General features: G+C 39.3%; 2 long non-coding RNA genes across 2 annotated transcripts; both read left to right on the top strand.

Moving 5' to 3' along the window:
- Positions 1-5,713: 5,713 nt before the first annotated feature.
- LOC135170205 (uncharacterized) lies at positions 5,714-10,042 on the top strand. The gene is made up of 4 exons (XR_010300339.1): positions 5,714-6,171; positions 6,480-7,606; positions 7,915-9,041; positions 9,350-10,042. It is a non-coding gene; the product is annotated as an uncharacterized LOC135170205 (long non-coding RNA).
- A 2,385-nt stretch (positions 10,043-12,427) lies between these two features.
- On the top strand, positions 12,428-15,173 carry LOC135170761 (uncharacterized). The gene is made up of 3 exons (XR_010300435.1): positions 12,428-12,737; positions 13,046-14,172; positions 14,481-15,173. It is a non-coding gene; the product is annotated as an uncharacterized LOC135170761 (long non-coding RNA).
- Positions 15,174-18,685: the final 3,512 nt, after the last annotated feature.

Raw genomic sequence — 18,685 nt, 5'->3', positions numbered from 1 at the left:
CTTCAGATTTTGTCGATCGTACGGATCCTGATGATAATTTTGTTCGAAGACCTATTTCGATTTTAATATTTGGCTCGCTCGTGTTGTCGTGTGGATTAATTTCCTTTATCGTTTTATCAGCTAAACCAATTCTCCTAGCATTTTCAGTCAGATAGCTCGAATAACTAATCTTTTCATGGTCTGGCCCCACGTTGGGTGCCATTTGTAACGGTTTTCCTTTGGCCTCAGCTAAAACTCAATACCCTAACATCCAAATATCTCGATTATCCATAAACCTGGCCAAACCATTACCTTCGTTCTCGTAATCCGACAAGTCCGTAACGCCAAAAACTCAATACATAAACGGGACCTCGGGGAAAATTAACAGCTCAATAATCCTCTTTTACATAATTTTAGGGCGCCAGCCGATTTTTGACTACGCGGAATCGACGAACCGCAGATAAACCAGGCTTTAATCAACAATGATTGCTAATTATTCCCCAAGATCCTCTAACGACAAAAACGGAATTCGAAAACCTTACTCGGAAATGTGGATTACGAGGGTACGGGATTGCGCGGTTGCTCAGTGTGTGGGTCGTGGAGAGAGGGGTGGATTCGTGGACGAGAAAAACAAGAACAATAAAAACCCATGATCGAAGTCGAAATCGAGGGTCTCACCCTTAATTCTAGATGATGGACAGGCATAGGCTAATACTGTGCAATAAATGGTTGATCCGAATTTAATTAATCATCAATAATTTATTCTTAATCCTCATAGTTTAATATATTAAATGACCACAATCCAGTCTAGTAGATTCGGGATTCTTAGAACTAAATAATTACAGGAATCTCTTGCGAATTTATTTAACTATGGAAGTTACTCGAAGTATTCCTCTTTAGCCAGGTCACGTGGGTGACGAGTCAGGGACTAGACACGAATCTGAGAGAGAGAGTACAGGTAGCGTGAAACCGAGAGAGAGCGATATAGGTAGCTTACCGGATTTTTCAGAGCGAGTGCGGTTGTGAAGGCATTTCAACAATAGGTAGCTCGCGAGATTAATAACCAATTTCTTCGGAACGGTACTGATCCATAACGGGAATGATTATCGGATTAAGGTAGCTGTCGATTAATTTGGTGAATTATAATAGACTATGCGAAGGAACGCATAACGATACCACTTCGTGAGTTCGAGATTCATTTTTGATACTTCAAATAATGAGTTGGTTACGTTCGACGTGCGCAATTAATTCGAGTCGCCGATAATTCGTCAAGAACACCGTTTTTACCGCCAGTTGTGTCATTCCGCAATTTCACCCGCTTTCCTGCTTAAATTCGATAGCTACAATTTCTGATTACAGGTAGCTTACTTTTTAGTTAGCGAAGATGTTTGAATCCGTCAATTTCTTCTTGTCCGATTTTAACTCTTTATTTAGTCTCTTTGTGGGAATTCCAACCATAATTTTTAATTAACGTAGCAAAAGATAACGTCCCCATGCCCAACCGGAATTCCACACTTTAACAATTATTAGGTAGCCTAGGTAGCGTAGATAATACGAAGAGGTAGCGGAAAAAAAAGGTAGCTGCGTCAATCGCCTTGGCGAGACGCCTTATTCGTCCTCCTTGGACCAAATCTCTTTATTCTTCTCTAAAACTTAAGATAACATTTTGATTCTTAATAAATAAGGTAGCGTTTCCAGGCGTTTGGAAGGTTCTCGATCCTCCAAATCGCTGGTCCTGTCGTTGGCGTCCTTGAAGTGAGGTAGCGACGCAATTTCGAGCCACGCAGGTTAACTCGAGAATTCAGCACCCATTTCCCGCGGTAACACCACTGTAATATATACACTGGTACTTACCATCTCTGGAGAGTCGCGTTGGGCCGATTTCTCCATTGATTGGGATTGTGTTGGATTCTTCCGGATGATTCTCGCCGGGAGTTTCTCGGGGGACGATGTTCAACGTGTCACGGTGTAACAAAGACTCTCATGGCGGAACCTCGTGGCCCCACTTATACCTGTTGCGTCGCGGTGGGGAATTTTGCGTATTCGCCCATGCGGCGCTGGCGCGGTGGTGGTAACGCGTACTATCTCTCGCGGGACTAGGGCGCGACATATTCAAACTCTTAAATATTACTTGTTTCTTTCCTTAGTATTATTTTTCTTAACTTATTGCTTCTAATCCATATTTTATCGTAGTTAGCTAATTACCTGGGGTTTTCGAGGGGTTTTTGACTCTGTTCGCGACTCGAATCGGGGAGTTTTCTGTCACAGGTACTCTCCGGAGAGGAATTAGGGCTTTCGCAACGCAAACCGTAATTCAACTAAACCGAAAATTTGTACCCAAATGGCGATCCGCTTCAACAATTGGGTGATTGTCTCCGCGGCCTTCCAACTGAAAGCCCTAACACTCTCGCGCAAGGGAGCGCAAGTATTTCAACTCGACCTCTATACTCATATGACCGATTAACCCAAAGAAGGGTTGCAGGTAACACCGGGTAGCACATTATCTTGGCCATGAGTATTCCACGGTATTATCCTGGCCCTCAACCGGATTTTTCGCGAAGAGACCTCCAGGTGTTAGCTCAATCATACGGACTCTAACTCAAAACCTTATTCTTATTATATCAAACGTCAAATCATTTAGGCATTATCAATTTCATCTTCTTATTTTTCAGCATTTTATTTGCCGTGAAGCGGCCTTTTTATTGCCCAAAGTCCCTAAAATATAATACGAATTGAATAGCAACCGTTAGATCTAATTCCGGTTTTCCGCGAGGTTTATTCCGCCGGATTTAGGTAGCAGGTAACTCTAATCCATTTCTATAACAAAAAGGTAGCTTTTATTTAGTCGAATCGCGAAATACTAAAGTGGTTTGGATTACGATTTTTCCCGGATTTTGAAGGTAACTCGGTGGTCTCTATTAGTTTCTCTCTCTCTCTCTCTTCGTCTAATAAATACCCTTTTGTTATTCGGAGTCCGACGTGACGGGATGGCTTAAAATTCCGTCACAGACGATTTCCGATTTTTCTAGGGGTCCGGGAATTTTCTAAAGTCGATTTTTTTAGTTTTTCGCGTTTTTCTCGGCTCCTGGGCCTCCTAGAGCAAAACGGGCCCGGATTTGGGATCACACCGTTTTTCGCCCATATCTTTGGAAATATCATAGCTAGGACAATTTGGCTGGCGCCATTGGATTCTTGAGACGATTTCCGATTTTTCTAGGGGTCCGGGAATTTTCTAAAGTCGATTTTTTTAGTTTTTCGCGTTTTTCTCGGCTCCTGGGCCTCCTAGAGCAAAACGGGCCCGGATTTGTGCTCATACCGTTTTTCGCCCATATCTTTGGAAATATCATAGCTAGGACAATTTGGCTGGCGCCATTGGTTTCGTGAGACGATTTCCGATTTTTCTAGGGGTCCGGGAATTTTCTAAAGTCGATTTTTTTAGTTTTTCGCGTTTTTCTCGGCTCCTGGGCCTCCTAGAGCAAAACGGGCCCGGATTTGGGCCGGGATACCGTTTTTCGCCCATATCTTTGGAAATATCATAGCTAGGACAATTTGCCTGGCGCCATTGGATTCGTGAGACGATTTCCGATTTTTCTAGGGGTCCGGGAATTTTCTAAAGTCGATTTTTTTTAGTTTTTCGCGTTTTTCTCGGCTCCTGGGCCTCCTAGAGCAAAACGGGCCCGGATTTGGGATCACACCGTTTTTCGCCCCTATCTTTGGAAATATCATAGCTAGGACAATTTGGCTGGCACCATTGGATTCGTGAGACGATTTCCGATTTTTCTAGGGGTCCGGGAATTTTCTAAAGTCGATTTTTTTAGTTTTTCGCGTTTTTCTCGGCTCCTGGGCCTCCTAGAGCAAAACGGGCCCGGATTTGGGATCACACCGTTTTTCGCCCCTATCTTTGGAAATATCATAGCTAGGACAATTTGGCTGGCGCCATTGGATTCGTGAGACGATTTCCGATTTTTCTAGGGGTCCGGGAATTTTCTAAAGTCGATTTTTTTAGTTTTTCGCGTTTTTCTCGGCTCCTGGGCCTCCTAGAGCAAAACGGGCCCGGATTTGGGATCACACCGTTTTTCGCCCCTATCTTTGGAAATATCATAGCTGGGACAATTTGCCTGGCGCCATTGGATTCGTGAGACGATTTCCGATTTTTCTAGGGGTCCGGGAATTTTCTAAAGTCGATTTTTTTAGTTTTTCGCGTTTTTCTCGGCTCCTGGGCCTCCTAGAGCAAAACGGGCCCGGATTTGGGATCACACCGTTTTTCGCCCCTATCTTTGGAAATATCATAGCTAGGACAATTTGCCTGGCGCCATTGGCTTCGTGAGACGATTTCCGATTTTTCTAGCGGTCCGGGAATTTTCTAAAGTCGATTTTTTTAGTTTTTCGCGTTTTTCTCGGCTCCTGGGCCTCCTAGAGCAAAACGGGCCCGGATTTGGGATCACACCGTTTTTCGCCCATATCTTTGGAAATATCATAGCTAGGACAATTTGGCTGGCGCCATTGGATTCGTGAGACGATTTCCGATTTTTCTAGGAGTCCGGGAATTTTCTAAAGTCGATTTTTTTAGTTTTTCGCGTTTTTCTCGGCTCCTGGGCCTCCTAGAGCAAAACGGGCCCGGATTTGGGATCACACCGTTTTTCGCCCATATCTTTGGAAATATCATAGCTAGGACAATTTGGCTGGCGCCATTGGTTTCGTGAGACGATTTCCGATTTTTCTAGGGGTCCGGGAATTTTCTAAAGTCGATTTTTTTAGTTTTTCGCGTTTTTCTCGGCTCCTGGGCCTCCTAGAGCAAAACGGGCCCGGATTTGGGCCGGGATACCGTTTTTCGCCCATATCTTTGGAAATATCATAGCTAGGACAATTTGCCTGGCGCCATTGGATTCGTGAGACGATTTCCGATTTTTCTAGGGGTCCGGGAATTTTCTAAAGTCGATTTTTTTAGTTTTTCGCGTTTTTCTCGGCTCCTGGGCCTCCTAGAGCAAAACGGGCCCGGATTTGGGATCACACCGTTTTTCGCCCCTATCTTTGGAAATATCATAGCTAGGACAATTTGGCTGGCACCATTGGATTCGTGAGACGATTTCCGATTTTTCTAGGGGTCCGGGAATTTTCTAAAGTCGATTTTTTTAGTTTTTCGCGTTTTTCTCGGCTCCTGGGCCTCCTAGAGCAAAACGGGCCCGGATTTGGGATCACACCGTTTTTCGCCCCTATCTTTGGAAATATCATAGCTAGGACAATTTGGATGGCGCCATTGGATTCGTGAGACGATTTCCGATTTTTCTAGGGGTCCGGGAATTTTCTAAAGTCGATTTTTTTAGTTTTTCGCGTTTTTCTCGGCTCCTGGGCCTCCTAAAGCAAAACGGGCCCGGATTTGGGATCACACCGTTTTTCGCCCCTATCTTTGGAAATATCATAGCTGGGACAATTTGCCTGGCGCCATTGGATTCGTGAGACGATTTCCGATTTTTCTAGGGGTCCGGGAATTTTTTAAAGTCGATTTTTTTCATTTTTCGCGTTTTTCTCGGCTCCTGGGCCTCCTAGAGCAAAACGGGCCCGGATTTGGGATCACACCGTTTTTCGCCCCTATCTTTGGAAATATCATAGCTAGGACAATTTGGCTGGCGCCATTGGATTCGTGAGACGATTTCCGATTTTTCTAGGGGTCCGGGAATTTTCTAAAGTCGATTTTTTTAGTTTTTCGCGTTTTTCTCGGCTCCTGGGCCTCCTAGAGCAAAACGGGCCCGGATTTGGGATCACACCGTTTTTCGCCCATATTTTTGGAAATATCATAGCTAGGACAATTTGGCTGGCGCCATTGGATTCGTGAGACGATTTCCGATTTTTCTAGGAGTCCGGGAATTTTCTAAAGTCGATTTTTGATGTGAAACATCTATAGGCGCACCCCTAAACTGAATCGTTGGCCTGGCGATACTTGCCGTGGCGAGCATTCGCCAGGCTATACTAAGGTATGCCTATCTATATTCTGTGTAGTAGAGTGTACGGCGTGGCTTCTCACTCAGTTCGACGTTGTTGTTTACTACGGTACACATAACCTGCGTTTTATTTAATTTTTCATTTTAATTTTTGACAATAAAATATGTGTGACAGTGATAACTCAGAAGATCAAAGTGATCAACCTTGTGCAAAGAAAGTGAAACTACACTATGGTATACTACCAAGTCATCAGTAAGTAGATCGTATTTTTCAAGTCTCCATAAATGTAATTATTATATTTTTATATTTAATTAATTATATTCATATTAATCATATTAATAATTTATATAAATTATATTAATATTATCTTCAATTAAGGATTCTTTTATTATTCATGAAGGAATTAATATAGAAAAATTTATTAATAAAATTTATACTTGCAAATCATTAGTCATATATTGCAATAATTAACTAAGATTTGAGTTCATGAGTATATTGAAGCCACACTTAAATTTTTTTTTTTTGTGTATTTCAATATCATATTGTTTTAAATATTTCAGTTCCCAACAATCATCAGAAGGATCACAAAATATTATTATTGAAACTGGACGTCACCCTGATCAGTTAAACACAAGGCATACTATCAATGTTGTGTCAGACTTTATTAATCGAATAGTACCAGACTATTTTAAACTATTGCATCTATTGGAAATGTGTGTTCTTCACATGTTAAACTACAAGACGGAAGTGAATTAATTATGATTGTAATATACATTTCACCTAATAACAAAATGGATCATCTCATTTCATTTTTACATGAAAGGTTATTTCCTTATAGTCAAACAGGTTCAATAATTCTTAAAGCGAATAAACATAAACTACCATTATTTTTAGCTGCATATTTCAGTGTAAATTTTGCAAGAGCTGAATCAATGCCATTAATGACATTTCTTCAAAAAGAATTTCAATGGCAAATCAATAACGATCCAAAAGAATCTACTACCAAATATGGAACAACAATAGATGCTGTATTTGTGAGATATCTTGATGGTGTTTCATCCAATACTTTTGTAACGTACTTTAGTTATCATCGACCAATCGTCACAGTAATACCGGCAGAGGAAAAATCGAATATAACTATTATTGAAGCCACAGATGAAAATATTTAAATTGTGGCAACTTGATACTAATATCGAATTTTTATATCATGTAAATAAATGTTTATTAAATAAAGTTACCATTTACTGTAAGAATCTCGTAATACTTCATTTTTTCATTAGGCTATATTTAATTCCTGTAATAATATTATCTTTTATGCATATTACTTGTACACACACGATGTTTCACATCTGCCAGGCGTCCCATGACGGCTCATTTTTGATGTGAAACATCTATAGGCGCACCCCTAAACTGAATCGTTGGCCTGGCGATACTTGCCGTGGCGAGCATTCGCCAGGCTATACTAAGGTATGCCTATCTATATTCTGTGTAGTAGAGTGTACGGCGTGGCTTCTCACTCAGTTCGACGTTGTTGTTTACTACGGTACACATAACCTGCGTTTTATTTAATTTTTCATTTTAATTTTTGACAATAAAATATGTGTGACAGTGATAACTCAGAAGATCAAAGTGATCAACCTTGTGCAAAGAAAGTGAAACTACACTATGGTATACTACCAAGTCATCAGTAAGTAGATCGTATTTTTCAAGTCTCCATAAATGTAATTATTATATTTTTATATTTAATTAATTATATTCATATTAATCATATTAATAATTTATATAAATTATATTAATATTATCTTCAATTAAGGATTCTTTTATTATTCATGAAGGAATTAATATAGAAAAATTTATTAATAAAATTTATACTTGCAAATCATTAGTCATATATTGCAATAATTAACTAAGATTTGAGTTCATGAGTATATTGAAGCCACACTTAAATTTTTTTTTTTTGTGTATTTCAATATCATATTGTTTTAAATATTTCAGTTCCCAACAATCATCAGAAGGATCACAAAATATTATTATTGAAACTGGACGTCACCCTGATCAGTTAAACACAAGGCATACTATCAATGTTGTGTCAGACTTTATTAATCGAATAGTACCAGACTATTTTAAACTATTGCATCTATTGGAAATGTGTGTTCTTCACATGTTAAACTACAAGACGGAAGTGAATTAATTATGATTGTAATATACATTTCACCTAATAACAAAATGGATCATCTCATTTCATTTTTACATGAAAGGTTATTTCCTTATAGTCAAACAGGTTCAATAATTCTTAAAGCGAATAAACATAAACTACCATTATTTTTAGCTGCATATTTCAGTGTAAATTTTGCAAGAGCTGAATCAATGCCATTAATGACATTTCTTCAAAAAGAATTTCAATGGCAAATCAATAACGATCCAAAAGAATCTACTACCAAATATGGAACAACAATAGATGCTGTATTTGTGAGATATCTTGATGGTGTTTCATCCAATACTTTTGTAACGTACTTTAGTTATCATCGACCAATCGTCACAGTAATACCGGCAGAGGAAAAATCGAATATAACTATTATTGAAGCCACAGATGAAAATATTTAAATTGTGGCAACTTGATACTAATATCGAATTTTTATATCATGTAAATAAATGTTTATTAAATAAAGTTACCATTTACTGTAAGAATCTCGTAATACTTCATTTTTTCATTAGGCTATATTTAATTCCTGTAATAATATTATCTTTTATGCATATTACTTGTACACACACGATGTTTCACATCTGCCAGGCGTCCCATGACGGCTCATTTTTGATGTGAAACATCTATAGGCGCACCCCTAAACTGAATCGTTGGCCTGGCGATACTTGCCGTGGCGAGCATTCGCCAGGCTATACTAAGGTATGCCTATCTATATTCTGTGTAGTAGAGTGTACGGCGTGGCTTCTCACTCAGTTCGACGTTGTTGTTTACTACGGTACACATAACCTGCGTTTTATTTAATTTTTCATTTTAATTTTTGACAATAAAATATGTGTGACAGTGATAACTCAGAAGATCAAAGTGATCAACCTTGTGCAAAGAAAGTGAAACTACACTATGGTATACTACCAAGTCATCAGTAAGTAGATCGTATTTTTCAAGTCTCCATAAATGTAATTATTATATTTTTATATTTAATTAATTATATTCATATTAATCATATTAATAATTTATATAAATTATATTAATATTATCTTCAATTAAGGATTCTTTTATTATTCATGAAGGAATTAATATAGAAAAATTTATTAATAAAATTTATACTTGCAAATCATTAGTCATATATTGCAATAATTAACTAAGATTTGAGTTCATGAGTATATTGAAGCCACACTTAAATTTTTTTTTTTTGTGTATTTCAATATCATATTGTTTTAAATATTTCAGTTCCCAACAATCATCAGAAGGATCACAAAATATTATTATTGAAACTGGACGTCACCCTGATCAGTTAAACACAAGGCATACTATCAATGTTGTGTCAGACTTTATTAATCGAATAGTACCAGACTATTTTAAACTATTGCATCTATTGGAAATGTGTGTTCTTCACATGTTAAACTACAAGACGGAAGTGAATTAATTATGATTGTAATATACATTTCACCTAATAACAAAATGGATCATCTCATTTCATTTTTACATGAAAGGTTATTTCCTTATAGTCAAACAGGTTCAATAATTCTTAAAGCGAATAAACATAAACTACCATTATTTTTAGCTGCATATTTCAGTGTAAATTTTGCAAGAGCTGAATCAATGCCATTAATGACATTTCTTCAAAAAGAATTTCAATGGCAAATCAATAACGATCCAAAAGAATCTACTACCAAATATGGAACAACAATAGATGCTGTATTTGTGAGATATCTTGATGGTGTTTCATCCAATACTTTTGTAACGTACTTTAGTTATCATCGACCAATCGTCACAGTAATACCGGCAGAGGAAAAATCGAATATAACTATTATTGAAGCCACAGATGAAAATATTTAAATTGTGGCAACTTGATACTAATATCGAATTTTTATATCATGTAAATAAATGTTTATTAAATAAAGTTACCATTTACTGTAAGAATCTCGTAATACTTCATTTCTTCATTAGGCTATATTTAATTCCTGTAATAATATTATCTTTTATGCATATTACTTGTACACACACGATGTTTCACATCTGCCAGGCGTCCCATGACGGCTCATTTTTTTTAGTTTTTCGCGTTTTTCTCGGCTCCTGGGCCTCCTAGAGCAAAACGGGCCCGGATTTGGGATCACACCGTTTTTCGCCCATATCTTTGGAAATATCATAGCTAGGACAATTTGGCTGGCGCCATTGGATTGTTGAGACGGTTTCCGATTTTTCTAGGGGTCCGGGAATTTTCTAAAGTCGATTTTTTTAGTTTTTCGCGTTTTTCTCGGCTCCTGGGCCTCCTAGAGCAAAACGGGCCCGGATTTGTGCTCATACCGTTTTTCGCCCATATCTTCTGAAATATCATAGCTAGGACAATTTGGCTGGCGCCATTGGTTTCGTGAGACGATTTCCGATTTTTCTAGGGGTCCGGGAATTTTCTAAAGTCGATTTTTTTAGTTTTTCGCGTTTTTCTCGGCTCCTGGGCCTCCTAGAGCAAAACGGGCCCGGATTTGGGCCGGGATACCGTTTTTCGCCCATATCTTTGGAAATATCATAGCTAGGACAATTTGCCTGGCGCCATTGGATTCGTGAGACGATTTCCGATTTTTCTAGGGGTCCGGGAATTTTCTAAAGTCGATTTTTTTAGTTTTTCGCGTTTTTCTCGGCTCCTGGGCCTCCTAGAGCAAAACGGGCCCGGATTTGGGATCACACCGTTTTTCGCCCCTATCTTTGGAAATATCATAGCTAGGACAATTTGGATGGCGCCATTGGATTCGTGAGACGATTTCCGATTTTTCTAGGGGTCCGGGAATTTTCTAAAGTCGATTTTTTTAGTTTTTCGCTTTTTTCTCGGCTCCTGGGCCTCCTAAAGCAAAACGGGCCCGGATTTGGGATCACACCGTTTTTCGCCCCTATCTTTGGAAATATCATAGCTGGGACAATTTGCCTGGCGCCATTGGATTCGTGAGACGATTTCCGATTTTTCTAGGGGTCCGGGAATTTTCTAAAGTCGATTTTTTTCATTTTTCGCGTTTTTCTCGGCTCCTGGGCCTCCTAGAGCAAAACGGGCCCGGATTTGGGATCACACCGTTTTTCGCCCCTATCTTTGGAAATATCATAGCTAGGACAATTTGGCTGGCGCCATTGGATTCGTGAGACGATTTCCGATTTTTCTAGGGGTCCGGGAATTTTCTAAAGTCGATTTTTTTAGTTTTTCGCGTTTTTCTCGGCTCCTGGGCCTCCTAGAGCAAAACGGGCCCGGATTTGGGATCACACCGTTTTTCGCCCATATCTTTGGAAATATCATAGCTAGGACAATTTGGCTGGCGCCATTGGATTCTTGAGACGATTTCCGATTTTTCTAGGGGTCCGGGAATTTTCTAAAGTCGATTTTTTTAGTTTTTCGCGTTTTTCTCGGCTCCTGGGCCTCCTAGAGCAAAACGGGCCCGGATTTGTGCTCATACCGTTTTTCGCCCATATCTTTGGAAATATCATAGCTAGGACAATTTGGCTGGCGCCATTGGTTTCGTGAGACGATTTCCGATTTTTCTAGGGGTCCGGGAATTTTCTAAAGTCGATTTTTTTAGTTTTTCGCGTTTTTCTCGGCTCCTGGGCCTCCTAGAGCAAAACGGGCCCGGATTTGGGATCACACCGTTTTTCGCCCATATCTTTGGAAATATCATAGCTAGGACAATTTGGCTGGCGCCATTGGATTCTTGAGACGATTTCCGATTTTTCTAGGGGTCCGGGAATTTTCTAAAGTCGATTTTTTTAGTTTTTCGCGTTTTTCTCGGCTCCTGGGCCTCCTAGAGCAAAACGGGCCCGGATTTGTGCTCATACCGTTTTTCGCCCATATCTTTGGAAATATCATAGCTAGGACAATTTGGCTGGCGCCATTGGTTTCGTGAGACGATTTCCGATTTTTCTAGGGGTCCGGGAATTTTCTAAAGTCGATTTTTTTAGTTTTTCGCGTTTTTCTCGGCTCCTGGGCCTCCTAGAGCAAAACGGGCCCGGATTTGGGCCGGGATACCGTTTTTCGCCCATATCTTTGGAAATATCATAGCTAGGACAATTTGCCTGGCGCCATTGGATTCGTGAGACGATTTCCGATTTTTCTAGGGGTCCGGGAATTTTCTAAAGTCGATTTTTTTAGTTTTTCGCGTTTTTCTCGGCTCCTGGGCCTCCTAGAGCAAAACGGGCCCGGATTTGGGATCACACCGTTTTTCGCCCCTATCTTTGGAAATATCATAGCTAGGACAATTTGGCTGGCACCATTGGATTCGTGAGCCGATTTCCGATTTTTCTAGGGGTCCGGGAATTTTCTAAAGTCGATTTTTGATGTGAAACATCTATAGGCGCACCCCTAAACTGAATCGTTGGCCTGGCGATACTTGCCGTGGCGAGCATTCGCCAGGCTATACTAAGGTATGCCTATCTATATTCTGTGTAGTAGAGTGTACGGCGTGGCTTCTCACTCAGTTCGACGTTGTTGTTTACTACGGTACACATAACCTGCGTTTTATTTAATTTTTCATTTTAATTTTTGACAATAAAATATGTGTGACAGTGATAACTCAGAAGATCAAAGTGATCAACCTTGTGCAAAGAAAGTGAAACTACACTATGGTATACTACCAAGTCATCAGTAAGTAGATCGTATTTTTCAAGTCTCCATAAATGTAATTATTATATTTTTATATTTAATTAATTATATTCATATTAATCATATTAATAATTTATATAAATTATATTAATATTATCTTCAATTAAGGATTCTTTTATTATTCATGAAGGAATTAATATAGAAAAATTTATTAATAAAATTTATACTTGCAAATCATTAGTCATATATTGCAATAATTAACTAAGATTTGAGTTCATGAGTATATTGAAGCCACACTTAAATTTTTTTTTTTTGTGTATTTCAATATCATATTGTTTTAAATATTTCAGTTCCCAACAATCATCAGAAGGATCACAAAATATTATTATTGAAACTGGACGTCACCCTGATCAGTTAAACACAAGGCATACTATCAATGTTGTGTCAGACTTTATTAATCGAATAGTACCAGACTATTTTAAACTATTGCATCTATTGGAAATGTGTGTTCTTCACATGTTAAACTACAAGACGGAAGTGAATTAATTATGATTGTAATATACATTTCACCTAATAACAAAATGGATCATCTCATTTCATTTTTACATGAAAGGTTATTTCCTTATAGTCAAACAGGTTCAATAATTCTTAAAGCGAATAAACATAAACTACCATTATTTTTAGCTGCATATTTCAGTGTAAATTTTGCAAGAGCTGAATCAATGCCATTAATGACATTTCTTCAAAAAGAATTTCAATGGCAAATCAATAACGATCCAAAAGAATCTACTACCAAATATGGAACAACAATAGATGCTGTATTTGTGAGATATCTTGATGGTGTTTCATCCAATACTTTTGTAACGTACTTTAGTTATCATCGACCAATCGTCACAGTAATACCGGCAGAGGAAAAATCGAATATAACTATTATTGAAGCCACAGATGAAAATATTTAAATTGTGGCAACTTGATACTAATATCGAATTTTTATATCATGTAAATAAATGTTTATTAAATAAAGTTACCATTTACTGTAAGAATCTCGTAATACTTCATTTTTTCATTAGGCTATATTTAATTCCTGTAATAATATTATCTTTTATGCATATTACTTGTACACACACGATGTTTCACATCTGCCAGGCGTCCCATGACGGCTCATTTTTGATGTGAAACATCTATAGGCGCACCCCTAAACTGAATCGTTGGCCTGGCGATACTTGCCGTGGCGAGCATTCGCCAGGCTATACTAAGGTATGCCTATCTATATTCTGTGTAGTAGAGTGTACGGCGTGGCTTCTCACTCAGTTCGACGTTGTTGTTTACTACGGTACACATAACCTGCGTTTTATTTAATTTTTCATTTTAATTTTTGACAATAAAATATGTGTGACAGTGATAACTCAGAAGATCAAAGTGATCAACCTTGTGCAAAGAAAGTGAAACTACACTATGGTATACTACCAAGTCATCAGTAAGTAGATCGTATTTTTCAAGTCTCCATAAATGTAATTATTATATTTTTATATTTAATTAATTATATTCATATTAATCATATTAATAATTTATATAAATTATATTAATATTATCTTCAATTAAGGATTCTTTTATTATTCATGAAGGAATTAATATAGAAAAATTTATTAATAAAATTTATACTTGCAAATCATTAGTCATATATTGCAATAATTAACTAAGATTTGAGTTCATGAGTATATTGAAGCCACACTTAAATTTTTTTTTTTTGTGTATTTCAATATCATATTGTTTTAAATATTTCAGTTCCCAACAATCATCAGAAGGATCACAAAATATTATTATTGAAACTGGACGTCACCCTGATCAGTTAAACACAAGGCATACTATCAATGTTGTGTCAGACTTTATTAATCGAATAGTACCAGACTATTTTAAACTATTGCATCTATTGGAAATGTGTGTTCTTCACATGTTAAACTACAAGACGGAAGTGAATTAATTATGATTGTAATATACATTTCACCTAATAACAAAATGGATCATCTCATTTCATTTTTACATGAAAGGTTATTTCCTTATAGTCAAACAGGTTCAATAATTCTTAAAGCGAATAAACATAAACTACCATTATTTTTAGCTGCATATTTCAGTGTAAATTTTGCAAGAGCTGAATCAATGCCATTAATGACATTTCTTCAAAAAGAATTTCAATGGCAAATCAATAACGATCCAAAAGAATCTACTACCAAATATGGAACAACAATAGATGCTGTATTTGTGAGATATCTTGATGGTGTTTCATCCAATACTTTTGTAACGTACTTTAGTTATCATCGACCAATCGTCACAGTAATACCGGCAGAGGAAAAATCGAATATAACTATTATTGAAGCCACAGATGAAAATATTTAAATTGTGGCAACTTGATACTAATATCGAATTTTTATATCATGTAAATAAATGTTTATTAAATAAAGTTACCATTTACTGTAAGAATCTCGTAATACTTCATTTCTTCATTAGGCTATATTTAATTCCTGTAATAATATTATCTTTTATGCATATTACTTGTACACACACGATGTTTCACATCTGCCAGGCGTCCCATGACGGCTCATTTTTTTTTAGTTTTTCGCGTTTTTCTCGGCTCCTGGGCCTCCTAGAGCAAAACGGGCCCGGATTTGGGATCACACCGTTTTTCGCCCCTATCTTTGGAAATATCATAGCTGGGACAATTTGCCTGGCGCCATTGGATTCGTGAGACGATTTCCGATTTTTCTAGGGGTCCGGGAATTTTCTAAAGTCGATTTTTTTCATTTTTCGCGTTTTTCTCGGCTCCTGGGCCTCCTAGAGCAAAACGGGCCCGGATTTGGGATCACACCGTTTTTCGCCCCTATCTTTGGAAATATCATAGCTAGGACAATTTGGCTGGCGCCATTGGATTCGTGAGACGATTTCCGATTATTCTAGGGGTCCGGGAATTTTCTAAAGTCGATTTTTTTAGTTTTTCGCGTTTTTCTCGGCTCCTGGGCCTCCTAGAGCAAAACGGGCCCGGATTTGGGATCACACCGTTTTTCGCCCCTATCTTTGGAAATATCATAGCTAGGACAATTTGGATGGCGCCATTGGATTCGTGAGACGATTTCCGATTTTTCTAGGGGTCCGGGAATTTTCTAAAGTCGATTTTTTTAGTTTTTCGCGTTTTTCTCGGCTCCTGGGCCTCCTAAAGCAAAACGGGCCCGGATTTGGGATCACACCGTTTTTCGCCCCTATCTTTGGAAATATCATAGCTGGGACAATTTGCCTGGCGCCATTGGATTCGTGAGACGATTTCCGATTTTTCTAGGGGTCCGGGAATTTTTTAAAGTCGATTTTTTTCATTTTTCGCGTTTTTCTCGGCTCCTGGGCCTCCTAGAGCAAAACGGGCCCGGATTTGGGATCACACCGTTTTTCGCCCCTATCTTTGGAAATATCATAGCTAGGACAATTTGGCTGGCGCCATTGGATTCGTGAGACGATTTCCGATTTTTCTAGGGGTCCGGGAATTTTCTAAAGTCGATTTTTTTAGTTTTTCGCGTTTTTCTCGGCTCCTGGGCCTCCTAGAGCAAAACGGGCCCGGATTTGGGATCACACCGTTTTTCGCCCATATCTTTGGAAATATCATAGCTAGGACAATTTGGCTGGCGCCATTGGATTCTTGAGACGATTTCCGATTTTTCTAGGGGTCCGGGAATTTTCTAAAGTCGATTTTTTTAGTTTTTCGCGTTTTTCTCGGCTCCTGGGCCTCCTAGAGCAAAACGGGCCCGGATTTGTGCTCATACCGTTTTTCGCCCATATCTTTGGAAATATCATAGCTAGGACAATTTGGCTGGCGCCATTGGTTTCGTGAGACGATTCCCGATTTTTCTAGGGGTCCGGGAATTTTCTAAAGTCGATTTTTTTAGTTTTTCGCGTTTTTCTCGGCTCCTGGGCCTCCTAGAGCAAAACGGGCCCGGATTTGGGCCGGGATACCGTTTTTCGCCCATATCTTTGGAAATATCATAGCTAGGACAATTTGCCTGGCGCCATTGGATTCGTGAGACGATTTCCGATTTTTCTAGGGGTCCGGGAATTTTCTAAAGTCGATTTTTTTAGTTTTTCGCGTTTTTCTCGGCTCCTGGGCCTCCTAGAGCAAAACGGGCCCGGATTTGGGATCACACCGTTTTTCGCCCCTATCTTTGGAAATATCATAGCTAGGACAATTTGGCTGGCACCATTGGATTCGTGAGCCGATTTCCGATTTTTCTAGGGGTCCGGGAATTTTCTAAAGTCGATTTTTTTAGTTTTTCGCGTTTTTCTCGGCTCCTGGGCCTCCTAGAGCAAAACGGGCCCGGATTTGGGATCACACCGTTTTTCGCCCCTATCTTTGGAAATATCATAGCTAGGACAATTTGGCTGGCGCCATTGGATTCGTGAGACGATTTCCGATTTTTCTAGGGGTCCGGGAATTTTCTAAAGTCGATTTTTTTAGTTTTTCGCGTTTTTCTCGGCTCCTGGGCCTCCTAGAGCAAAACGGGCCCGGATTTGGGATCACACCGTTTTTCGCCCCTATCTTTGGAAATATCATAGCTAGGACAATTTGCCTGGCGCCATTGGCTTCGTGAGACGATTTCCGATTTTTCTAGCGGTCCGGGAATTTTCTAAAGTCGATTTTTTTAGTTTTTCGCGTTTTTCTCGGCTCCTGGGCCTCCTAGAGCAAAACGGGCCCGGATTTGGGATCACACCGTTTTTCGCCCATATCTTTGGAAATATCATAGCTAGGACAATTTGGCTGGCGCCATTGGATTGTTGAGACGGTTTCCGATTTTTCTAGGGGTCCGGGAATTTTCTAAAGTCGATTTTTTTAGTTTTTCGCGTTTTTCTCGGCTCCTGGGCCTCCTAGAGCAAAACGGGCCCGGATTTGGGCCGGGATACCGTTTTTCGCCCATATCTTTGGAAATATCATAGCTAGGACAATTTGCCTGGCGCCATTGGATTCGTGAGACGATTTCCGATTTTTCTAGGGGTCCGGGAATTTTCTAAAGTCGATTTTTTTAGTTTTTCGCGTTTTTCTCGGCTCCTGGGCCTCCTAGAGCAAAACGGGCCCGGATTTGGGATCACACCGTTTTTCGCCCCTATCTTTGGAAATTTCATAGCTAGGACAATTTGGATGGCGCCATTGGATTCGTGAGACGATTTCCGATTTTTCTAGGGGTCCGGGAATTTTCTAAAGTCGATTTTTTTAGTTTTTCGCGTTTTTCTCGGCTCCTGGGCCTCCTAAAGCAAAACGGGCCCGGATTTGGGATCACACCGTTTTTCGCCCCTATCTTTGGAAATATCATAGCTGGGACAATTTGCCTGGCGCCATTGGATTCGTGAGACGATTTCCGATTTTTCTAGGGGTCCGGGAATTTTCTAAAGTCGATTTTTTTCATTTTTCGCGTTTTTCTCGGCTCCTGGGCCTCCTAGAGCAAAACGGGCCCGGATTTGGGATCACACCGTTTTTCGCCCCTATCTTTGGAAATATCATAGCTAGGACAATTTGGCTGGCGCCATTGGATTCGTGAGACGATTTCCGATTTTTCTAGGGGTCCGGGAATTTTCTAAAGTCGATTTTTTTAGTTTTTCGCGTTTTTCTCGGCTCCTGGGCCTCCTAGAGCGAAACGGGCCCGGATTTGGGATCACACCGTTTTTCGCCCATATCTTTGGAAATATCATAGCTAGGACAATTTGGCTGGCGCCATTGGATTCTTGAGACGATTTCCGATTTTTCTAGGGGTCCGGGAATTTTCTAAAGTCGATTTTTTTAGTTTTTCGCGTTTTTCTCGGCTCCTGGGCCTCCTAGAGCAAAACGGGCCCGGATTTGTGCTCATACCGTTTTTCGCCCATATCTTTGGAAATATCATAGCTAGGACAATTTGGCTGGCGCCATTGGTTTCGTGAGACGATTTCCGATTTTTCTAGGGGTCCGGGAATTTTCTAAAGTCGAT

Source organism: Diachasmimorpha longicaudata, chromosome 2, assembly GCF_034640455.1.
Source record: "Diachasmimorpha longicaudata isolate KC_UGA_2023 chromosome 2, iyDiaLong2, whole genome shotgun sequence".
NCBI lineage: Eukaryota > Metazoa > Arthropoda > Insecta > Hymenoptera > Braconidae > Diachasmimorpha > Diachasmimorpha longicaudata.
The sequence above is the reverse complement of the archived record's forward strand: the minus strand, read 5'-3'. Positions and strand labels throughout refer to the sequence as shown.